Here is a 26321-nt window from a genome sequence, read left to right on the forward strand (position 1 = left end):
GTGTCAATTCAAAGAATAACATGTGACCCCCTACCCCACACACACACTGAAAATGTAGCATGCTAAAATATGGGAGCTCCTGGTGATGGAGAAACTACTTCAGACATTACAGAAGAGACAAAAGAGGTACAGATACTTAGAAATATGGATTCCATTACTGACCCATACAGAGAACAAAAGTTCGCCTGCCATTAAGCCAGAATCACTGGCCAGATTCTTTGAATATTAATATATATTACTGAATGATATCTCTGCACATATAAATTATGATATCAATGGTAGAGTTAACAATTTGTGAGAATGATTGCATTTTTTGTAAAGAGGTAATAGCTTGAATCTCATACAGTTCCTTTATATGTCTTATATTTCTCCTGTATTAAACTCTTCTTTCTATACTGAAAAAAAGGTTTTAAAAAAAGAATTGGTATACAAATTAGCACAGATCTTGAGTTGTCTATCAACTCAAGGACAGTACCCTATGACTAAAGAATAGCAAACATAGTGCCCTTTTTTATAAAAGGGAACAAGAATGATCCAGGCAACTTTAGGCCTGTTAGTTTGAGTTCAGTCATATGAAAAGTCTTATAGCAGATACTTGAAGGAAGGATTTATCCAAGATATAGAAGTAAACAGAAAACAGGACAAATGATAACTAACTTTGTGGGCAAGGGAAATGCAACAAATTTAATTTTTCTAGATTAAAAAAAGTTACTTATTATTGACCAAACTGGAGAGGACAGGGATGAGTCGTAATTATGAGGTAGATAAGGAGTTGTCTTTAAGGACACTACAGCGCCTATGTTGAAAAGTGGATTATCAGAAGACAAGCAGATATCATTGATGTTCTTCAGGGATCACTCTTTGGCCCAGTTCTTGACATAGTTTAACATTTTTCATTGTAATTTTGGTGCTGGAGATAGATGAGACCTCATGAAATCTGCAGATGACATCAAACTGGGAGTAGGAAGTATTGTCAAGAGAGAAGAGAATTAGTTTATTATACGGTACAACTTAGATAATCTTGTGGAATGGATCATTAGAGACTGTATAAAGTTTAACAGTGTTGCACTTAGAAACCAAGTTTTTAACCCAGTGATTTATGAATTGACACAACATTCAGTTGATGAATAGCAGAAAGGTTTGTCTTAATAACTACTAAAAGCTACAAAACTAAATGACAGAAAAAGACTCTTTCCCAATATAAAATGAACTATTAGTCCTAGTGTTGTCTTAACTGCAAAGAGGTCTTTATTAGGGCTGTGCAAAGCTTCGGTCACTGATTCAATTCAGCGGAGATTTGGCCCAATTCAGTGGCTGAATCTCTGAATCTAAATCAAAATTGGAGACCCTTTCATCTCTCCAAATTGAATCAGAACCCTCTGAATCAATTCAGAGAGATTCAGAAAGATTCAACAATTCAGACATAGACACAGCTTTAAATGTTTTTTCTACATACCTGAAGGTAACAGGCAGTTCGTGAATGCTGAGATGCTTGAGCGCATGGAGTGTCCCATAGGAGCACAGGGTACTCCCCAGCATGCTCAGCAGCAGGCCCAAAAGTGGACCAGAAGCACTTCCAATTCATTTCTGGGTCTGCTGGGGGGCCTCCCCGCACTTCTCTGGCTCAGCAACTGGTGCCTCCTGGGTCTGGGGGGGCACCTAGGGTCCTCCATGGCCACTCACCAAGCTGGGAGGGAGCGGGGGACCCCCCAGTGCACTTGGTGGCAGACTCGGAAGTGGACTCCTGTGGGACACTGCATCTGCCCCACCATCACAGCATTCACAAGCCGTGCCTGGTACCTCAAACTATGTAGAAAAACATTTAAAGCTATGTCTGTGGCTGAATTGCTGATTCTCTGAATCAGCATCGAATCTTCAGATTTGGATACAACCAAATCAAATTGGGGACAGTGATCTGAATTAACAAATTGAATTGCTGTCCCCTACTCAGGCTGAATCTGAATTGAATGCACCCTGTTTCTCACACCCCTAATCTTTACCCAATACAGGAGGAAGCAGTTCTTGCACAGCCTCAAAGGGTGGATCCTTTACTTGTTGGCTGAGTGGCAGGATGGCTTCTTGATCTTTTCTGGACTGCACGCACTTTGCTGGCAAATCTGTTTAGTTCTTATACTGTTTAATTGTATAGCTTCAAAGTATATTTTCTTGATGGGTTGAAGATCAGGGTCTGGACAAAGCTGACAGGATGGAGGGTCATTGTCCTTTGGTTGTGTTGTAAATGTTAGCCTTTTGAATCCATCTCTGGTTGTTGTGAGTGAAACTGATATGCACAAAAACCCTTGATCGCTCTGGAGGTTTATAATTTGCTTAACAATAGTATGACTTGATTGCTCAAGCCTAACACCCTAAACCGGAAGTATACTACTTGATTAATTGCAGTAGTGTTTAATTACTTGAATTGAGCACCTAGACCATGAACTGTAAGGCACTATGTAGGTCATTATTATAGGGCAGATTCCAAAATATTTTCCAACTGGCGCAGACACCTAGATTGGTGAGGAATGTGATAACAAGGGAAAGGCAATCACTTTGAAAGAGGAACTTATTCATAATCAATTTAGAATAGATGGGCATGGAGTATACTTGATACCAAAGCCAGAGATGGGATTAACTATGTTGTTATGTTTCAGGTGGTCCCGGGCACGAGTTTACATTCTTGTGCAAAGGCACTGATATTATAATTTAGTCATTTAAGTTTTGCACATAGGTCTGGGCAAACTATGTGTCCAGCAACAGCATGATGTGCACTTTTGGACCAATAACAAGGAATCTGACTATAAGATGGGGGGCGTGTAGACTGAAGACAACTGAAGAAGAGGCAGACCTGGGATTATTGGTTGATTCTAAGATGATCATGAGCGACTGTGATGGGACTGTAGAAAAGGCTAATGCAATTCTAGGGTGTGTTATGCAAGGTGAAGTCAGAAAAGAAATATTTTCAAATGTATAACCCATGGATTGCCTTTCAGAAAAAACCCTTTAATTCAGCTGCAGTCTGGGTTATCCTCCTGTGCAGCTAGTGCAAGGGGAAGTATTAAACATTTTTCTGGTTTTGCTATAGAGCCATATACAGAGGCAGAGTAACTGAGAATTTACTTCTCTGGGAAAAATCATGACGTGGAAAAGGGGGAGGAAGATCAGCTGTATTTCATTCTGAAAGCAGGATGTAAGTGGTTCCAAAAAAATTCTACATGCTTAGGTTTTCCAGCTGAATTTATCCTGAAAATTCTAGACTATGCCTTACAACATGGAAATCATGCTTCAGGGCAAGAATTCAGGATAGACAAAAGCTATGCTCGTGATTTTTGGAAATGAAAGATCAGTTGCATAAGCTACCATGCAGGAAGTGTGGTTGCTAGAAAGGTACTGTTAAGTGTACTCAAAATGAGATTAAGCTGACAAGGAAGGTGCTGTCACAAAGTCAAGCTAGTATCAACAGTAATGACAAACAATATCAATAGTAAAAATTCAGATGAAGGCACAAGAAATAACTAAAGAAAACATAATCAACATCTTTAAAGGTGGCCCAAGCTGGTACAAAAAACAAATATTGAGGAGGGATATGATCACTCTTTACAAATACTTTCAGAGTCAATGTTAGGAAGGGAGAAGAGTTTTTTAGTTTCAAAAGCAACACTGGCACAAGATCAAATGGCTACAAACTGGCTATCAATTAATTTACACTGGAAGTTAAGAGCAGATTTATATCAGAGATGCAAAGTTCTGGAATGAGCTTCCAAGCAAAGTGTTGGGGGCAAGGACCCTGAATCACTGAACTGGACAAATTTATAGAAAAGATGTACAATTAGTAGGTGTGATATGGAGTCATATGTTTGTGGTCTCTAGATAAGGATAATACAGTCTCACAATGTAGAAGGTGGCTGATAATTCCATGCCTCAGGGCATTTGCTGGTGGGGCCAGGAAGGACTCTTTTTTCTTTATTAAAGTTACTAGCTGCTGGAGGCTTTTTTTCCTATCTCTGAGGCACTGGACTGATGATGATAGCTAAGGTTGGGAGTTCTGACTGGGTTGTGTTGATGCTCCTGCCGTTACTTAGAAAAACACAGATGTTCTTGTCTAAAAGTCTTGCTTGCTCTTCTGCTCAAGATCAAACCAGCTGCCATGTCTGGGGTCAGGAAGGACTCTTCCCCTAAGCTATATTGGAAAGGATCATGGGGGGGGGTTGCCTTCCTCTGTTTCAAAAGACATAGTCCTCTTCCTATGACCTCCTATGATTATATATTAACCCATTAGCCTCCTGTCATTGTAGCAGCAGAACATTGGCAGTGCTCTCAGTCTTCATTGCTTTTATCTATGACATGTTATAGTATGTTCCTAGTGTTTCAGGTCTTTCCCACTTCTTGTCAAGTGGGAAAGTTTGAAGTGGCAATTATGGCAATTCATTGCACTAATGATTTCCTGTGAACAGAGGGGACTAGATTTAATGGCTCAGGATGTTCTTCCCAGTCTTTTGTTCCTAAGTTGTTTTCCAGACATACTCATAAAACCTCAAACCAGCAGTTAGAACAACCTGTCAGAAAAGGTGGGGAACTTCCATTTGTTTGTCACTCGGATGACTGAACACCCTAATGAACACCCTAATCAACATAAACTTTGCATAAACTGATTTGCACAATATGGGCAAAGTTCTCTTTGTTTTGGTGCCCCAGTGACATAACCATTGATGAAATGGATAAAAAAAGGCATTTATATTGCTACTACAAGATATGAGAAAACTTACTTTATAGTTGTGTTGCATGGTTCCATTTGTGGGAAAAAAAGTTCAAACCCATGCTCATTCTCAAACTCAAAACGATGGCTTGTAAAACCCTGCTAAAAAATGTTTGTGTGTCAGTTAATGAAAAAAGATGGATGGATGATGTTCAGCGGGAATGAAAGTTGTTGGAGTAAGCATCTTAAGGATGTTCAATCCTTATGTTGAATTTTAGGACTGTCATATCCAAGATGATGTCAAGGAAAAATTATGCAGAGTTGGATCTAAAGTGGTTGCTTTTCCAGAAGGCCTGACAAAAGTGCTCAAACTACCTCACATAGCCATTCATTAAAGTTTTTAAAACATAATCTACCAAAAAGGAGAGGAATGGATGCAGGGAGTGCTGCCTGAATACACAGGAAGCAGCATAGTGAAACATGCGACTTTCGGAGAAGGGCTCATTTGGGTTAACAGTCCCTGGAAGTCTCTCATAGAAAACTATATCAAGCAGATTTTGATTGCATGCTGAGGTCAAGATTGAAGACCCCACCAACTACTCAGAAAATAAACTGATGAAAACCTAAATCTATCTCCAAATGCTAGCTCCAAATCAGAGATGGATGAAAGCAATGCAACGCTCTATGCAACATGTTGTGTATGTTTTGCAAGAACACAGTGATGACTCCAAGTTCAACATTTAAGTGAAATGTTGAGTAATTCTATTGTTTTTGAAAATTGCATTCAATTGTACCTATTTGGTAAGTAATGATTATAAATATGACTCAGATTATTCTTATTTTTTCGTTATGATTTTTATGGGTTATCTGAGTGGGGTTTTTTTCAAGGACCCATATCTTTAAAGTAGTGAGGTTTATCTGAGAGGCAGATTATACCTGTGGAAACACCACAAGGCATTGTCAAGACCACATTTAGATTACTGTGTGCAGTTGTGGTCAGCAGTGTTTAAAAAAGTTTAAACTAGAACAAGTATAAAAGAGGACCAATAAGATGTTTAAGTAAATGAAGACTTTCTTATGAAAGAAGATAAACGATGTTTGGCTTGCTCAGCTTTAAAAACAAGAAACTGAAGGGGAATAGGATTCCTTTTTTTTAACAAACTGATTCGTGAGAAGAATTCTAAGGAAAGCAAAGTGATTTTTAAGCTAAAAAACACTACCAGCATAAGATCAGATAGCTGCAAACAAGCTATGAACAAACTTAGACTGGAAATTAGAAAGAGATTTCTAACTATGATAGGAGTAAAGTTTTAGAATGGTCTTGCAAGCAAAGTAGTGGGGACAAAGAACCTGAATTGCTTTAAGCTTGAATTCAATGGGATTATGGAAGGGACAGTATGGTAAAATGGGTCTTTGTTCAGCACTGAGTGTGATATATGGAGCCAAGTATTTGTATGCTGGGGCATAAAGGTAAGTAACTCAGTGGTAGGTGTCTGGTAGTTCCATGCTTCACGGTTTTTGCTGCTTGCCTGCAGGAGCCAGAAAAGAAATCCCTCCCCCACCATGAAGGCAGCACTAGTACTACGTACAAGCCATTGGTAAGACCCATTTTAGATTACTGGAGGTGGGGAGAGGATAGAGAAGGAGGAGCAGGACAGGGGAGTTTATTATCTGAAGCATTGGGATGTTGACTACAGATAAGGCTGGTGGTTTTGACAGGGGTATACTGATGCTCTTGCCCATTCTTAGAAAACCCAAAGGTTCCTAACTAAAGAAGCTTGCTCTCCTACTCAGGGTGATACCAATCACCACACTAGGGCTCTGGAAGAAATGTTTGCCCTTGATCAGATTGGAAAGGGCTATGGGCCTTTTTGCCTTCTTCTGTAACATAGGGTAGAGTTTCCTTCCTTTAGCATAGATTAGCTAATTAGTCGTCTATCATTGCAGTGACAGGGCATTTAACTTCCCAGTCTCCATCTATGGCATGTTGCAGTGTGTTCCTATGGTTTCTGGATGTTTCGTGCCTCATAGTTGTGCATGAGGGTTTGAATTTGAGGAAATCCTGGGAACACAGGGGACTGTACTTGACAGCCCAGGAAGCTCCTTTTCAGTCCTCTGTTTCTACATCTTTAAAAGGCAATTTCAGCATCAGCCATAGCACTAGGTGATACAGCCTCCCAGCTGTATCAGACTAACCTGAGGGGGTTGGAGTCACGAATAATGCCTGTCATTCAAAGGTGTAGTAATGCTGTTGTATATAGAATTAAATCATGTCTCTCAGAATCACGTATGCCTTGCAATTTCACTGCAGACCAGAGCAGGCATTTAGCGTTTTTTTGGTTTTTGAGGAAATAGAATTTCCCTCCTTAAAGGAGCTGCCATAAATCATGTCTGTCACTCCATTTTCATCTATATTATTTGCCATGAGAAGAGCCAAGCCATTTATCAGCTTGATGGTCTGAAACCTCAGGGAGTGAAGGTTGCTAGTGTCTTTCTTTCCCCTCACCTGCTTGGTTGTTTCCTGCATTTTTGTATGTACTGCTAACTGTGGTTGGAATGTGAAGCTTCTGGCTAGTGAGAGTCGCGAAGAAAGAGAAACACTTCATTTTTTATACATCTCACTTTGGCTGGTCCCGTTACATTTCATCTTTGATGGCTCACCCACAGCATTGCCAAAACAAGGTTGGAAATCTCCTTCTGAATCCTGCTCTAATCATTCCTTCTCAATTACTGTCCCAATCACTCCTATGCAATCCTTTCACTCAGGCTTGCAACACTGGAAAAAATGTCTGCTCTTCACAGATTCACAGAAGTTTAGGGCTGGAAGGGACCTTATGAGATCGTCCAGTCCAGCCCCCCTGCTCTGGGCAGGAAAGACTGTTAAGGTCCTTTCCCCTTTTCTCTTCACATCCAGATTAGTACAAAATCCTGCCATTTATTCACCTACCACAAATCTAAAACTCCTCCATTTTTCTTTCTGGCAAATAGCTCCATCTCCTGCCTAGGCTTTTCTCCCTTGACTCCTACCAACCTCACCAGTTGATTTGACAATCATAATGTTTCTTTCCTTCAGAAGCAGTATCTAAAATCCTACCGCCTTCCTTGATTATCTCCATAGATTATACTGGACAAGGATTTGAGCCCCCAGACCCGGTACTTTGTGCATGAAAGCTTGTCTTACATTTCCCAGCTCTATAGTTGGGAGAATAAAAGGTACTACAGAAACACTGTTGTCTCTCGTGCATTTGCAGAACCACTGTGGCTATAACAATGCTCCTACCCTACTTCATAGACCATGTCACTCCCCATCTTTGAACGCTCTACAGCAGGGGTGTCAAACTCAAATCAGTTGGTGGGCCATATTTCCTGCCAGCGCCCAAGAGGGGGCGGTTAACACAGCTGCTAACTCTGTTTATCCCTGTCAATGATTGCCACAGATTTTAATTGGAAGTAGTGATCAAAACTGGTAAAAGTGAGGATAAGAGAGTATGTACTTCTCTGCATAGACCCACTGGGTATGGACATAATGAAATAACAGCTGTACTGAGAAGCCCTGTGGGCTGGGTGACCCACCTCAAGCCAGTTTGCCACCCTTGCTCTACAGAGATGCCTATCAACTCCAGTTTTGTTTTTATCACATATAAGACCCTGAATCACTGTCCCTGTCTGCCAGAATCCCTTCTGTCCTGTCCACTACACAACTGATCCCAGGTTTGAAGTTCCCCATCCTTAATATCCTTCTCCCACATTGTGCCTTCTTCCATTCTATCTTCCAGTACTTAAAACCACCTCCCATTCATCACACTCTTACCCTTTGTGCCTCTTTGAAATCTTGCTCTTATACTAGCATCTTTCAGAAGTAAGTTAATGTTTTACACAAAACCAAAACTTTCTATGAGATCCAGTTATTCACAGCACAAGCCCAGGTTGCAGCATATGTCCAAATTAAATCACCACATGCTATGCTAACCCTGTTCTTCTCCCCCCCACACACCTGCATCTCCCTCTTCTGTTGGTGATCTCATCATTTGTTTACTGCAAATTATAAGGTCTTTGGTGCAGGGGACTTATATAGTTACATATTTCTGTAAATCACTAAACATGTGTTGAGACGCTATAAAACACACCTTGGTAATACAATACTAATTATAATTGTATACAAATATATAGTTTTGTTCAGTCACCATGCTGGTATTGTTTACAAAGCCTGTTCAAATACTCTTATCCAAATTGAGGACCAAGTGTACAGTATTTTTCATGTTGATCCCACAACAATCCGATAAATATAAACAGTTATTAAAGTAAAAAGCATGTGCTAACTTAAAACTGACAAACAGCAAGCAATTCCTATTTAAAGTTTACACTTAAGTATTAGCTAACACTGTTAGCTTTAGCATCTATGGGTGCTTGTCCACTTTACACAATACCTAGATATACCTCACAAAAATCGCCATTTCGCTAGCTTAATCACACCTGAAAATACATGTTTTGACCTGGTTTTATTGTGTTAGTTATTTTTTAGCATGGTATATGTCTCACAAAGAAATCTTGCAAAATAGGTCTGTTCTGTCTTTGATTACACCGAGCCACTCAAGTGTCTCAGTAGGGTTGAGTTCAGTGTCTTTGTATGGGCACAACTCAGGGTAGGATTTACCCCAGGGCCTTGAGAATGGACTGAAAATCTTTACTGTGAATTTTTTTGTTCCAGTTAAAGTACCATTCTTATTGATGTTATTTTAAATAATGCATAGTATTCAATTTCATCTCCTGAATATTTGAGTTAAAAGATTGAAAAATAAAATGTTTAAGACCTGCTATTGATGGTGAGTTGGATATGAGGCTATTTCAGACCCAGAAGAGGAATGAAGCAGTGGGTTTCACACAGAACATTCACAGAATATATGAGACACTTCTATTGATACCATAATGGCTCTTTTGGACACAATAAAATGTCAGTGCCAGCATTTCAAATCCTTCATTCAAATAATATTGGATTAGTAAATCCTTCAGACTTGATACCCTGCCAATAAAGCTGTCACAATTCATGCATTCATAAACACTGCCACTGAGATTCTATCTTCCCCTTTGTACATCCTGTTTATATTAAAACAAATGTATCACTTTAGGGTATGCAAGTACATCCAGCATTGCATAATGTTCATGGAATTACTAAAATGCTATCATAACATCTTACTGATGTTGTTCATAGGGCAGATACAGAGATTACAAAGCATCACTATTGCCAAGATGTAGTAACTTGACCATTTAAGAATGTTTTTCAACAGCAGAGCATCAATCTATGTTCAGGATTAAAGCTCTACAAAAATTCCAGCTTAAAAATAGTTTCTTAGTTTTTCCTATGGCCTCCCACACAATTCAATGTGACTGTTGCCTGAGCAAGACCTATATAATTAGCCATTTAGAATTAAAAAGTTTTAAAGGCACCAGAATATGTTTCCTTCCAAATCCAAGTAAAGTTTTAAGTATTTTTAGAGCTGGATCCTGCAGGAAGTAATCAAACATTAACCGCCTTCTTCCCATCATAGAAATAGGAAGATCGCAGAAATGGGTCTTAGAAGAAATGCACAGCCAAGGTGAAATGCTAATATAAATGAAAATGCCTGATTTCTGAATCCATAAAAATAATACATATTTACAACTCTTTGGAATTTTACAGGAGCATAATAAAAGCAACCCAAAGAAAAAGTAGACCTTGTTTCAAGCCATGCAGTGAGAATAGCAAATGCTATTGACAATAAACAAAATGATCTAGTATTGTTTAGTGATTAATTCTGACAATATTTCGTGGTTTTTAAAACAACAAAGTAAATGTGATTTTTTTATTTTTTTTTTGCTGGCATTATTTTGCTACAGTTTAAAATGGTAACTGAATTATTCTGAATTTACACTACAGGTATAAATGAGATTAGGATTGGAAGGTCCAAATGACATAGCACAGGGGTTCCCAAACTGTGGCAAGACATCTCTGGGGGGTATGTGGGATAAATTGTGTAATAGTTGATTTAATTGTCATTATTATTATAAGTGACATTTAAGGGATTAAAATATAAAGCATATGGTAAGGGTACACAGGCAACTGGTAAATCTGGAAGGGGATACACAAGAAGAAAAAGTATGGGAACCTCTGACTTAGCATTATGCTCAGATTCATTTTATTAACCTAAGGTTTTTAACCACTTAAGGTTTTACCTGGTATCATAAGCATATTTTACAAGTGTATTCTATCATATATTGCATCACCAGAAATGGTGCTCAGAGCTGTCTTTATTTTATGCAGTTCAGCTCAGATAATTGGAAGCTAGAGGTTTGGTCACAGGTGGCATTCTATCCTCTGGCTAGAACATAATCACTTCTTGCTATATAGAAGGAGCACCTCATTAACAAGGTAAACCTTCTATTTGGACAGGCTGAAATTATCAGAAAGTTTAAACTGTACCATTCTGGAAGAGAAATTTCATCAAAGGGGGATGATCTTGCTATCCTTTCTCTCATATACCTGCCATTCAATCCAAAGTGACCTGTTCATGTGTGAGAACCATACTATTTTTTATTACTGACCATTGCAGTCTCTCCATGCATAAACCAAGGTTATTTGATTTATGAAGGAAGTTCTGTCTTCAAAAAGGCAAAAATATTTCTAAAGGATTTTTTTTTTTTTTGCATAAAAGTAGTACTGCGAGCATTCTCTAGAAAAATCAAATTGATTTCCCTCTTAAGTGGAAAAACTAATCAAAGAAAACAGATATGTCTTAACCAAGCATTCATTTTAGAGAGTTTGGTTTGCTCAGTTATTTTGATGGCCACTGTTTTGGGTGTGTCCATCTGTCTTTCTATAGGGGGACGTGGGCACTGGCTGGAGGTTCTGCCACCGCAAAATATATGCCACTGGCCTCAAACCTGCTCCATTAGTTCATCCTTTATCCTTTCCCCAGTCATCCATGCAGCAGGGTGCCAGAAGGGCTATTACAAGCAAATATAAATGAAAATGCCTGATGACTGAATCAGGGCTATTCAGAACAGAAGCTCGTTGTAGTTAACAGGACTTAAAGGTTCTGCTGCATACTTTCTTAACCCTGTCAGAGGGGCCATTGGAGGCCACATGCACAAGGGTATATAATGATGGCATGGCTGGAGTTATGGGACTAAGGGACTTGCAAGTGCATATGGGCAGATATTTGTAGGGTCATATGCTGTGAGCTGTGCCCACTTTGGACTGTGCCCAGTCTTGTAAATGAAAAATATGGTTGAGTGGCAGAAATGACAGATCTCAATAGATTTTTGAATAAGTTGTGCCTTCCATTCTATACATTAGGAGAAGACATGGGCCACAGAGATGGAAATCTCCATTTTCTATCCTTACTGATACTCTGAGCCATCCAGTTCACCTTGAGACAAATCTGGATTTGAAAATGTGAAGAGTGGAAGATAAAATTTTATTCTCTTTTAAGGGCCCTGGCAGACGTTACATTTAAGTCATGATTAACTGGTTAATCACATGTTTAGTATAGTAATCCAGCCACACATTAATGCAATTAATGGCATGATAAAACAAGGAAAAAGGCACAAACTTCTTATATAAAATATGTATAATAGCATTAGGCATTTTTACATGTGATCCAAATGTGGCACCATGCTTTTAATTAGCTAGCCGCACTAAATAAAGACACCCGTGAGTCATGTGTATCAGCACAGCATGTCCCCGCACTGAGAAAATGAACTAAAGTACATCAGATATGTTTTATTTCAAAGCACACCGCTGCCATTTTCTCAGCCCAGAGATGCACTGTGCCACTGATACACATGACATGCGAAGTTGCCAGAGCACAGTTTACATGCTCCAGCAGACTCAATTAATTGAGTCTGCTCCGACGCACTGGATTTCCAGTGCATCAGAGCAGGTTCCCCACATGTGCGTAAGTGCTCTTTGTGGCTGGTTTGCCTTGTGCCTTAATTTACATCAGCTTCCAGCCTGTCAGGAGGCCTTGACACAGCTGTGCCTCAAAGACCAGGTGTGGCAGCTGATCTGTACTCTCAGCCTCCAGGGCACAATGAAGCCCTTGACTTCTCTGCACCAGGGAGGCTGACAGAAGCAGCTAAGGGACTCCCAGCCCCAGGGGTGTATCGAAGTCAAGGGCTCTGGTGCACTCTCCAAGGCTGGGAGCAGCAATCAGAGTCCTTAACTCCAACATGCTCCTGAAGCTGGGAGTGGGGATCAGCTGACTGGCTTCCTACGTGTTGGTGCAAGGGAAGCTCAGGATTGATTCCAGGCTCACCCTGCACCAGCAATATGGTGCAATGGGGATCTGATCCCTGAACCCACAGTTCCACCCCCACCATGAACATGTAGTATGGCTAAAAGTGCAATTGTGATCATTCATCAGATCCCATGGTGCCTTTAACTGAACATCTGCCAGGGGCCTAAGATCTCTCCCTACTTAATTTAAGCAGGGACCTATTTAAATTGTGATGAGACAAAGGGTTTTCATAGCCCACTCATGGCGTGTAGAGCCAAGTTCATGGGCATTTCATGGCAGCCCCAACCTGGTAAGGGGGAGGAGAGACAAAAGGGCAGCCACCATCTTAATTGCTGCCCTTTGCACTACCCCAACAGCTGGCAGTTTCCCCTTCCCTCAGTGAAGACCACTGGCTCCCACTGAGAAGCTAGCGTTTTATTTTTATTAAGTTTTTTTGTTCTGGATTTTGTGGTTTCCGTGAAATTTGCAAAATGTGAATTCCTACCTATCACCTTTCAAAACGAACGCTTCTGTTGATGCCCTGGTTCATGCAACACCATTCCTTGACTGTTTACAGATCTAGTGATAAATAGACTGGCAAAATACATGGAGAAAATTGCAGAAAAACCTCAGCTTGTGAGAAAGCAACACTCTTGTGGAAACCATCAGGCTAGTGTTACCAAATCAACCTAGAAGCAGGGTAAATTATCCTGGGCAGAATTCTATGCTGCAACTGAGGTAGCTCCTTTAAACCTAGCTTTCACATCTCTACACTATATTGCTGTCCAAAGTGGATACACACTTTCTGTTGCAAGTGGCTTATATAACCCCATGCAAATAAAAGGGAAGTAGGAAAGGCAGAGAAGAGAAGTTTGTTGAGCAGAACTGTTGATAGGAAACCTGTAAGTAGTCAAGCCTAGAGATAAAAACTGGATTTTAGGCTGTCATCATAAGAACCTTTTGTCAATAAAACCAAACCCCAGGAAAAGGACGTGTTTTGATTCACTGCCACTGGTGTGCACTGTGTTTGAAGAAGTGTAGAGATGCCAGGAAAAGTATCCTCATGCATTTTTCCCTGCACCCCACAGAAGGCAGAATTTCAACCTATAAATATATGCAAATTGCAAGCAGCACTGTGAGGGCATTGTGAAATATGTAAATCATCCTTGAATTTTTGCCCAGGCAGGCCATTTAACTGCCTGATTACTCTAGCATCATTTTTTGGAAAAGAGATATGTACCATTTATAATGGTGAGTACAGCAGACCTTTACACTTAACTGTTTAAGTAGGCTGAAAGTAGAGATTTCATTAAAATCATTTTAATGAATATTTTAAAAATAAATATGCAAACTAGGCATGCTAGTTATGTTTCTTTTTCTATCAAAGTCTTTTTTTTTCCTCATTCATAATTTGGGCAAAGCAAGAATTATCCTTCATTATCTTGCTTCATTCTTTCCGTCTCTGCCAAATTGCTCATTTGTGACACTAATAGGAAAAGTGACATTGTTTTGAGTATCCATTAAGAAAATAATATGTTTATACAGGATATTTATATCCATAGTAGAGTAAATATAGAATGTGTTAAGAAGAAAAAACTAATAATAAAGCATATGAGGTGTGTACAGAAGTTGCTTTTTTTTCCATTTAAAGCACTTTATTGCTGTGACTTAACAGAAATACATGGTTTTACAGCATTTTAAAAATGGGTACATTGCCTTAAATTAACCCTTGTTAAATGAGGTATTAAATTTGAAGTGCTGTATTTTACAGCACTTTACCAACCTACAGCGCTTTAGTAACTTCTGTATGCTGGTCAAATTTCTGACTAGTAGAAAAGCCCCAGGATTCTGCAGATCACCCCATGCCTCCTAGCCTGGAAAGTGCAGAGAGGCTCAGAGCCCACCCCCTGACCAAACTTAGAATTGCACAGTTCTGTCATGTTTAAAAGCACTGTAACTTCATAGTGCTATAAAAAGTGTTCTAAATTACAGCTCTAAAATGTGCACAGAGCACTTCTGTACACACCTCTAGTCTTAAACAATATCCAGTAAACCAGGTAGACAAGTAAGTGTAAGGATTCTGTGTTGCTGCTTTGTAATATTTAAAAGTTTCATTTTATACTCATTTTGTCCCAAACTCTCTCTAGATAGGTTTACTAAGCAGATTTTCAGGAGAAAATTATCAGGCTTTGCGGATTTTTTGTGCTTTAAATATGCTTATGTGGTCCACTTAGGAGTAAAATAATCAGGCCACTAGGTATCAAGTGTGCTTGAGGAAGCTTTGCCCTCAAATCTGAGACTCATGTTCCTTGTGGCTTCCTCTCAAAAAGATTTTGAGTCTACCATTCATTAAGATTTCCTGTCTGTAAGAAATCACTGACAAGTTTCCAGGTCCATGCTCAAGAAGCCATTACTTTGTGTCTTAATAACTACCAGTCAATTTCTAAACTTCCTCAAGTATGTAGTTCTAAGATTGCAGTAAGACACTATGATATATTTTTTAATTTTAACCAGAATCTGGCATGAAACCTGTACTAAATTAACCAATAATGTGTCTCCTATTGGCTACAGGCAGTGTTGTTTATGATTAGACCTTTCAAAAATCTTTAGATCATGGACCAGCAAGTCTTGCTCATCTTGACAAAGGTATGCTTTGTGATGGCTTGAGTGGATCCATTCTTTCCACTGAAAGGGATCCTGCCTGTTAAGCAATTGTTTTTCTGCCTTCCTAGATCACTGATGGAGCTCCTCCCTGTGGGGTTCTTTTCTGTGGCTTCTCCCATTCAGAAAACACCAGAGGCTGCTGAGAAAGGCAATAAGAGGTTCTGGCCATGAGTATGGGAAGACAGACACGTCTACACCACTTTTTCATATTTCTGGTACAGTCTTAATACCAGGGCCTGCTGAGATAGGGATGTGGGTAGGACCAATGGTGTTAGACTCCTGTCAAACAAGATGAAAGCAGAGATTGGGAATACTTTGAAACATCCAGAATGTGTGGTGATGGGTTCTCTGTGCTCAAAATCTAAGGGTATTCCTATTCCAATTTTGATTTGCTCCCCATGCTGTGTCAGCAATTAGAACTACCCTTTACATCTGCATTGACTAGACAGTTTCAGTCATCTCCTTGCATTGCTGGACTCACTACTGATATGGCCTCTCTGACCTCCAAATTGTTCTGTGGCAATATGCATTTCCTGAGGTTATTTTTGAAAATCACTGGAATGCTACAACCAGTTGTGGCTTCCTGCTTTCTTAGTGATCTGAAGCCAGTTTAATATGGGCTAAAGCCTGTTTTCTGAACTCTACATAGGCTATTAGTTCACTTCCATAATGTTTCTATAATGCTTTACATGGTTTGTGCATAGGTTACCAAACAGACTTCTCCTGTATGCTCAGGCACTGGGACTTCTTTTCTAAAGTACCTTCAGTAATAGATTTGCAGATCTAGAGACTGGTCTCAGGGCTTTTCCAGTGTTGGGCTTTTGCCTCTGTGTTTCACCTGCTGTTTAAATCAGACTGAGATTCCAGTTCACCTTTAGTATACCATGGAAGCCTTTTTTTCTCCTTTGGAATTTGTCTGAAAGAGTAAGAATGAATAGTATGCTGAGCAATTGTCTAGGTGAACTCTATGGAACTAATGTGTGTTGGGCATATTTTGATTTTCTTAGTTAATTATGTACATGCTCCAAGGTTGTTGAATGGTCACATCTGAGAGAACTAAACTGTGATCCTACCTGTTAGCAAGGGTACAGTTCTACAGCTGAATTGTGCTCAGTGCCTCCCTGCATTGGCATCCAGATAGAAGAGACATATGGAAGCAACCTTAGGCACAATACATGAACCATCCCTCAAGCCCCACAGATGTAGTTTGAAATCCCTCCTCACTATCATAGTACCAGTGACATCACTGGAAAATGAAGTCAGAAGGAGATGTATTCTCTCTTTCAATGCCCTTCAGTGGAGATCAGTTCTGCTAGGTGACAACAAAGTGGTCCCCTTCCTTTCCACCAGTCAGCTAAAGCTCTGAAATGACTGCATTCCCATTTATGCAAGCTATTATTGAAAGAGAGCAACAAAGTCCTTTCCACCACAAAAGCCCATCCCTTGAAATGGGGCTCTCTCTGTATTTTCCACAGTAAACTGGGCAGCCTACGTAGTTCAGTGAATCTGCTCATGTCTTCAGGAACTAGCATTGTAAGAAAGAGCTTGCAGGATTAAGACCGTAGCTTGGCCATCCTTCATCCAGCTCCTGGAAAACCCTAAAATTAAGTACTCCAACAGGAATATCACATAATCAATTCCAGTCAATACACTATCATCAGCTGAAAGTAAGTGTTCATTGCAGTAGTAATAAAGAAACTGCAGTGGGACTGCATATCTTTAAGTGTTGACATGGCTTGAAAGTTTAACGGCCAGGCATCATTTTCCTTGCAGCAGATCTGCAGTCCATGTATTAGTATCATACATATAATTCATCCTGCAAGGACTCTGCTCTTCCTTTGAACTAGTACTTGTACCCAAAGCAATACCTGATTAAGTTAAAAGGTTGTCTCTGACTGCTTTCCTTGGAATATCCTCTTTTACTAACAGCTCACCATGGGAACAAAACCATCTGGTTTCATTGCTAAGTAACACACTGGCTAGGCACAGAAGTTATACATAAACCTGTTTAAGTGATCAGAAACCAGTTTAAACCTGTAACAAAACAGTTCAGGGAACATAAACCAGTTTTAAAATGGCCAAAACTGGTTTAAGATAAACCTGGTTGAATGCAATATCAGACTTAACTGATTTAGGTCAAATGGATTTATGGAACTTCTGTCCCAGACCCCTTCCTGTTCAAGTTAACTCACAGTCTCCCAACATCCCAAGATGCTTTGCAGCCCTGAGCTGGGCTGGGCTGGGCTGTCTGCTCCAGCAGAACAGGGTTGACCCCACCTCTCTGCTCCCTAGCCAGAGCACTATCACTCCTCTAACTAGCTGAGAAGGGGCTGAGGGTGGGAAACCTGGCTCCAGATCCCAGCCAGATTCTGCCTGGCAAGGGCGGATCAGCCCCTCACAGGCTTTTCCCCCACTCCCCACTGGAGTGGAGGGGGAAGGTAGGCAGAACCTGGGCCAGGCCAGTAGAATGAGGTGGGGGGGTGGTCTTTAAGTGCCCTCTCCCACCCACACAGGACCCCAGCTCGGATCTGCTTGGCAGAGATGCAGTAGCCCCTGCCTGGCTTCTCCCCACTTACTGCTCAAGCAGTGGGGGCAAGCGGCATGGCCAGACACCAGTCCCGGGTAGCACACTGAAGTGGAGGAGAGGGAAGGGCATTTAAGCCCCCTCTCCCAACTGCACTGGACATTATCCCTGCCCTGAACTGCTCCTGTTGGGAGAAAATTTGCTCCCAATGAGCACACATGTAGATGCTCTCTCAGGGAAAGCTTACTGCACAGTATTTTACTATGCAGTAAGCTTTCTACACATTAATTGCACATGTAGGCTTGCCCCTTGAAACTTATTTACACCAGTTACAAGGAAGTCCCAAAGCTGCCTTTCTAACATTTATATCTGTATTGTTGAAGAGGAGTTCATGCTTCTTTACAACATAAAAGTCCATTGCAAAAGATTTAATTCTATTTCTGGGGTAATGCCAGAGTGCTGTAGAACAAAGGATTTGTAAAATATAATTAACTTAAGTTCAGGTTTTACGTTATTTACGTAGTTTAAACACTTTAAAATATCCTTTAAATATTATTTAAATGGCTGAAATTGTTCTAACATATTTGTCATTCATAATTATTTGTGCTGTAGAAATGTTAACAGCATCGAACTATATTAAATAACCGTTCTTGTGCAATTTGTTTGCAAGCAGTTTTCCTGATATATAAAATCCAGGAGTCTTAGTTATTTGAAAACATAAGACCCATTCTATGTTTCTTATCTCTTAGAATCAAGTTTCTATTGTGAATATTATTATGTCCTTTCTGTGAATATTTCATCAGTTGTTCACTTGAAGTTTACCATTTCTATGTAGGTTTTTGGCAATAAAGTTGTACACTTGGATATTTACAGAAAGTGGGCAAAACTTGATTGCTGCAAATTAGTTTAAAATTTTCAATGTAATTATCACAAAGCAATGGAAATCAGACAAGTCCCAACAGAAAAGATCACTAAAAACTATAATGGACTTCAGAAGCTTCAAAGGACATCAGTGAAAAGTTTGCTCATAGACTGAAAAAATATTATAAAAACTAGAAGGAAGGCAGGGGTCTCTGGACCCCTGCAGCCTGTTTTGATCAGGGATTAGTTCTGATACAGTGTTATTTTCAGTTTTTTAAATTTAATCAACTGTACCCTGAAGGTCTGGACTAGAAGGTACTTTGATGTGTCATTGAATCATTTCTGGTTGGAGAAACAGGCCAGTTTGTCTACAGAATCTTCTGCAGAAATTATCCCTCATTGTCCCATTGTGGAGAATATGCTTTCTTCTCCCCTTCTCCCATGCCTTTAGTGACATGAATGTCCTGCACACTCCTAGTACTTCTGGACCTTGACAAGCCCAGTCCTATTTGGATCTGCACTGGCAGGGTTCCATTCTGTCCACAGCTACCTCTTGGACATCTGTGGAAATGTTAACATAATACTGAGCTATTTTAAATTTTCTCTGTCAGTTTTATGGCTAATCCAACCCCTATATCTCCCCAGCTCACCCTAAATTATCTCTCCCTTTTCATGGACTCCAAACTATACTTAAAGGACTCTGCAATGTTGGGAGTAGGAGTGATAGACAGACAGTACAATCAGAGTAGAGACACAAATGAAAGGAGATCCTCATACACTCTACAATGTACAAATGTTAGCAGAAACAAACTGGGCCTCTTTAAAATTAAAATCTGGCAGGCAGAAAAGAAATTACTATGATATTCCTTATAAACACATTTCAGTGCTCAAATAAATACAATTTCAAATGAAAGTTCACATAATTTTCTGTAGTACTGTCCTATCCCTAGGGAAGGCATCAGCTCTAATTAGTTTATCCTTCATATAAAAACATAGCCAGAATTTTTCCATTTCATCATTAGTGAAAACTTGGGTGGCAAAGAAAATGTGTGAAGTCTATGAAAACAGGGCTTGCTAATGCAGTATAATTCCCATCAAGGGTCCCATATACTAAGGGACCATCAAGAACCTTTGAAGCTTAAGGCAAACTTACTGGATTGTTCTTATATGGCTCCTCCTACATTAAAAAAAAACACGAAAACAGCAACAACAACAGGTGTTTTTGGTAACATGAATACCAAAAAAGAACATTCTGCAGAGGGTTATATGTCCTAATTACAATCCAAGTTAGTGTCCCTTCACTGTTTTTACATTTGGGTTTCGGAATCATTCAAAAGCTGGGAGGACTGCAAGGGAGGCATGCAACTTAGCTTTATTCCCGCCTCATTAACACAAAGTACTAATATTTTCCCCTAAATTACAGCATTCCAATTCCATTTCTAGAAAGTTAACTGAAAGGAGAGTATGTCCCACTTTTTCATAAGCCAAATGTTGGCATATTGCAAAAAGAATTACTTTGTCCTGGAAATGTTTTTTTAAAAATGCTTTGTACATAAACTGAAGTTCTGTTCTTACATATTAATATGCCCAGATGGCTTGATTATTTCCTAAGGTATCCCTTCTTCCTCAACTGAAGCTGTTAAGATTGCATGAGAAATTAGTCAGGACAATCTGTCCAGGACTTTTCAAAATGGGCTTGTTGATACAAAGCCAAGACTGAGATAGTTGCTTCATGAGTGGAGGTTTATGCTCAAATCAGTTTATTTCATAATATATTAATGTTTAGCCTTTTGTAATTGAAGTAGCTACAGCTCAAAGAAACACAGAAAGAGAGCAGAAAAGGACCTCAGGAAGTCATCTAGTCCACCTGCAGTTCAAGGCAGGATCATCTTGAGCTAAACCATCCCAGAGAAGTTTCTCTAACCTGCCCTGAAAAAGCTTCACTGATAAAAAATTTTACATCTCAATGCTTCTTCCCATTTTCTCTTCCATTGGACAAAGGGCAACAATGCAAATTCTAAAAAGTGATTGGAACAGAAAGCCTTCATAGAAAAATATTGGTAAACTCTTGTACCAACATGCCATTTGAATAATTACTTTCTATTTTCCTTTATATGTTGCTTTTACATTATGGTGGTACTTATTCAGCTAAAGCAAAAATACGGGACTATTTTGCTCATGAATCTGTGTTCCAAAACTGAATCAAAATGAAAATGAATTTTACTGAGATAAAAAACCCCTGTTGTTCTCAGTGGGTCTGGCTTTCATAGTTTGCAAGAGGGATACAAGAAGGTCTAGAAATCTCATGAGTTAATCCTCGTGGCTCCATTGAACTGAATGACCAAACTCCCACTGACTTCCATATTTTCAGTATTTCAGTATTTCACCTTATGTCCAGGCTGAGTCAGGGATCAAATATCTCCAAACTTTCAAACTGTCATCATTCATCACTAATTTCCACATTAGAGAGGGGCATAAACTACAGAGTTCCGATCTAGAACAGAATTCAAATGTCCTAAAATGTCAGGATTTTCCAGACCTTGTGGGTTGTTGTAAGACCCTCTCTTTGCAAAATGAGACGCTCAGAGGATAAATAGCTCCGGTGCTATAGCTGTAGATCAGGGGTTGGCAAAATGTGGCCCGTGGGCCAGATGCAGCCCACCGGGCCATTCTATCCGGCCCACGGGGCCACTAAAAAATTTAGAAAATGAATATTTATCTGCCCCCGGCTACCTGTTATGTGGCCCTCAGTGGCTTGCCAAAACTTAGTAAGCGGCCCCGCACCTGAAATAATTGCCCGCCCCTGCTGTAGATGCACAAAGTAGAAGGCATGTGGTCTTAGCTGTCTGTTAAAACAGGAATTACAACATCACTTTTCACTCCATTCTGGGATTCTTTAGAGCTCCAGGCCAGAAGATGTACCCATCACCTAATTTCTATTCAAACCTTATTTTTAAAGTCTTAAGCAAAATCTGCAGTTATGCTAAGACGTTGTGTGGTTCCTTCCATGCTCAGGGAAACTTCTACAATATTATCTTTTTTACCAGGTCACCCTTCTGAAACCAAATATATATAATATCCTACTAGCTTTGTAATAATTCCAGGTTTAAAGACAAATGACTGACACATCTGTAGTTGACATAATTAAACATTAATGTACCTAAAAGAAATGTTGGAAAGCTTTTTATTTATTTATCATTATGTATCTTTTCAATTCATCTTCTAGAATCAGTGTCCCGCAGACAGCACAGTTATTCTGAGAAGAACTTCTGAAGGACAGAGTCTGGGAAAAAGTAACAAAGCACCAGATTGCTACTTAAATGAGCATGCCAGCTAAAAAAAATATTTTTCTAGAGAAAAGAATGGTAAATCATTGAGCCTGTTCCTGTGAGTAATTGTCTCATTTCTTTGTATAACATAATGATATCCCTTTTAAAGATGCAATTTCTATTGTGAAGCACATATTCGTATTATAATAGAACATTCCTCTTGATTTCAGAGCCATAGAAGGAAAGCTATCCACAGTGAGAAAGAGGCACAGGGAAGGGCTACCAAATAACAGTTGTCAAATGCAGAAAAAGGCAAAAGCCCAAGTAAATAGGGCAATTAAATTAAAGTTGTTCAACAGAAGGAAATAATTATTGCTGAATAATGTTTGTTTGCTATCATTTTACATTCAATTTTTGGTCCAGATCTTTACATGGTGTCAGTTGGTATTAATCCATTGAACTAAAAGATAGAGAAAGCAAATCCTTTGTCTTTTATTGGTTTCCTCTAAAGATAAAATTAAAAGCCATACTTAAATTTGAAACAGTCATCAGAACGTTCCTGTATGAGTTATTTTATAAATGATATATGAGATAGAAAATCTTTCACTGGAAATTTTGTTTAAAAGATTCTGATTGCGTCTGTGTTTCTCAATTATGAAACAGTCTAGTCTACATCATTCTAGACAGTTGCAAGATTTGTATGTGCATTGTGTTAGCCTCTGTCTGGAGCTAGGGGAAGTCAGAATATTATAAAGGGGGGCATTGTTGTTTCAATAAAATATGCTCCAATATGCCTTCCTCTTCTACTTGGTACTCAGCATACAATCTTAAATATTGGAATAATTTAGAAGCAGTGTATATTACATTGTTCTATTTAGAGGTAATAGGCGATACTTACGTGTGTATAGGCATAAAGGATGTGGGAACTATGCTCAAGCCAATAGTATAACTAGGGGTAGGTGAGAGGGGCACCTGCCCTGAACTCCAAGTTAGGAGGGGTACCAGAATTTCCCCCATTGCCACAGAGTCCACACTCTGGCAACATACCAATGCTGGGAACTCCTAAATTGTCTGCTGCTGCTGCTGCTGCTACTTTAAGAGCAATAGCCGGGGCACGTAAAGCATGTAGCTCTTTTCTTCAGGGCTTGCCCTAGGCACCAACTCTACTTGTTATGCCACTGCTCAGAGCTCATTTAAAATGATAGTTAAAGATCTCACTGCATAGATACAAAGCAAGATAAGTAATGCCTTCCCTATCTCTACCAGGTACCTTTATAATGTCAGAAAAATAAGTATTACTCATAGGGTGCACCTACACAGTGCCCTGCAGTGGCGTAGCGAGGTGCTACATCATTGTACAGCACACTATGGCGACGTAGTGATTACATGGATCTAAAGTGCCATAAAACCATCAATAAAAGGGCAGTTCCTACCCAATAAATTATTATATGTGCTCTTTGTTATGTATCCATTAGTAAAAATACATATATAAACCTGTAAACTGCATATATGGCAGATTTTGTTTTCCATGCATTTTTTTCTTCAGCTTTCTTTGAAGGTTTAACCTCCCCCCCCCAACAGATTTCTGTGCCTATACTAGTAATAGTAATTTTTATCATGCAAAGAATTACACTCAGGCATTGTCAGTGTCACTTACACATGTGACTGTAAACCAAGAACAGATCGATATGCCACGTTCTGTTACTCTAGTGCAGAGTCACAAATTGATTAGAGCCGACACGAAAATGATCATTGTTAAAAGCTGTCCAGAGCCAGCAGAAATGTGGCATGAAACAGGATGCAGCTGCCAAAGCTTTTGAGTGTACTGTATACAAATGTTGGGGATAGTAAAGCAGTTTTTTTTTATTTTAGCAAACCATGTAGCACAAGCTGAAAAAATCTAGTGAGATGGTCACTTCCTGCTGAGTCACAATGCCAGGGAGCTGGCTGAATACAAATGTGCTGGTCTACAGATATATTATGGTTTTAAATTGAAAGTGCAGAAGTCACTGCACATAGGCGCTGACTTTTATTTTTGCCGGGGAGATGGGGGGATGGCCTAAGATGATGCTCCCCAGCGGCACAGCCAGAGCAAAACTGAGTGAAGACCATGCCAGGCGGGGGAGAATGCAGGCTGCCCAGTGCAGGCTCAGGGCCCCAACTCCACACCGTTGCCCCTGCTGCTGCTGGGCAGACAAGGTGTGTTGTGCCATGGTGATGTAGCTAGTGCAGGGCTCCTGTAGGGAGGGCACTAGGGTGGGCATCCACCCCTGCCCCATGTACAAATCTGGGGGGCACATGCCCCCCACATCCCTCCTGGGAGACCCTCCCACCATTTTGGGACTGTCCTTTCCAATTAGGGACAGTGGTCCCCCTACCCTCTTCCCAAGAGGGGCCAGGGCCCTTGGGCCCCAATGTACTCAGCATCTATGTCGCTGCAATTTATTTGGAAACTAGAAGTTTGGAAAACTAGAAGTGATTGAAGATCTTCAGTGGGATGTCTGAAGGAAAGTATGTTGATCCCTTTTTTTTTCTTTAAGGCCAGGACACCTCTAATTCTTTCACTTTTGTAGTTATTAAATAGATTTCTGTCATCTATGAAAGAACTGTTGTTGAAAGAGGTGTTGATAAGCAATGTACATGTAATTGACATATAGTATTTGAAGAGCTCTAAAGCTGACTACAAATCTTCAAATAAGCATGGTTTTTGTACTTAAATATACATTGTTTTAGTAAATAGGATTCCCCTAATGTTAATGTATACTAGTATGGACTGAAACAATGACTTATGGGTATTTCTATTCAAATCACTGAGGGATATTAGTTCCTCTATTTAAAACAAAACAAAGCTAAAGGTTTCCCCAGCTGCCATATTTACTTTACCAACTGTGTTCTCTCTGGTCTCTGACCTCTTTGGTCCAGGAATGAACCTTCACAAGGATTTTTTTTCCCCAGGTGACATAAGTTTCTCCATGTTTATAGTCCCTGTAGTTGGTCTCTTCCTTCCTCTATCTTGCCCTTTATTTAGAAGAGAGAACATCCTCAAATAAGCACTCTGGTAGACCACTGTAGTACATTTCTAACTTTATCAGTGCTTGCTGCAGTTGGTGGCAGAAAGAAAAATAAAAGATTGCGTCATCATTTAGAAGTGAGGTGAAACCATTTAAGCAATTTTTCATTTAATCAAGAACCAACGTATAACGAAAATGCCATGAGGACACACTTCTATCCACAATGAAGGATGAAAGGGAAACTAATGTTTTGTTGATGGAACTCAGTAGTTTAACAGAACTCAATTTAGTTCTTTATGTAGCAGATACAGGGCCTGCTCCCAGTCCCAGGTCAATGGGAATTTCAAAACCAACTTAATTAGGAGCAGATCCATATGATGATATGCAGTCATGACTACAATTTAGGTAAGAGTTATCATATAATTTTGGAAAACAAGGAGGTATTGGGTGAAGGCAGCAGTCTGGATCCATGATGAAAAGAATAACATAATTAGAATTCACTATATAGACCTGAAGTTGATGTTTGAGAAATAAGAATTAAAGTTCAAAGTCAAGATTAAATGTAGTTCCACTAGAAATTCTCCAATTCCTCTGGTCTATATTACGTTGATTAAGGTGGAAAGTTTCACCATATTTACAAGAGGGATAAATTATGGTTTGAAGGACACAAAATATCTGTATGAAGAGATGAGGAATAAAGGAGAAATGGGGAAGACGACACAGAAACTCCTAAGAAAACAAAGCAATCAATGTAATGGAAAGAAAAAACTGATAAAATAAGCAGCAAAGTTGATGTTATCAAGAAAATGTTATCAAGTAGAGAAAGCAGTAATGAAAAGTCTTGATTAAAGAAAGTGTGAATTTTAATTCTAATTGGAAAAGAAGAAGTAAGTGTAAGAATAGCAAGAACTAAAGGCAGTTGAGGGAGCATATGCATATAGAAGTTCAGTATCTTAGGCTTAACCAAATCCTACTAAGGAAAGTAGAATTACATGGATGCTTAATACTGATGAATATGTTTTAAGGAGATTGAAAGCAACAATG

General features: G+C 39.6%; 1 protein-coding gene across 2 annotated transcripts in view; it reads left to right on the forward strand.

The window, feature by feature from the left end:
• RNF182 (ring finger protein 182) overlaps positions 1 to 26321 on the forward strand; it is a 145665-nt gene that overhangs the window by 110797 nt on the left and 8547 nt on the right. For both annotated transcript variants that reach the window (XM_090039254.1, XM_090039255.1), the window contains exon 3: positions 22224 to 22384. The gene's annotated coding sequence lies outside the window, so the exon portion shown is untranslated. The remainder of the gene's footprint in view (positions 1 to 22223; positions 22385 to 26321) is intronic.

This window comes from Crocodylus siamensis, chromosome 3, assembly GCF_052110815.1.
Source record: "Crocodylus siamensis isolate JL-2025a chromosome 3, ASM5211081v1, whole genome shotgun sequence".
Classification (NCBI taxonomy): Eukaryota; Metazoa; Chordata; order Crocodylia; family Crocodylidae; genus Crocodylus; species Crocodylus siamensis.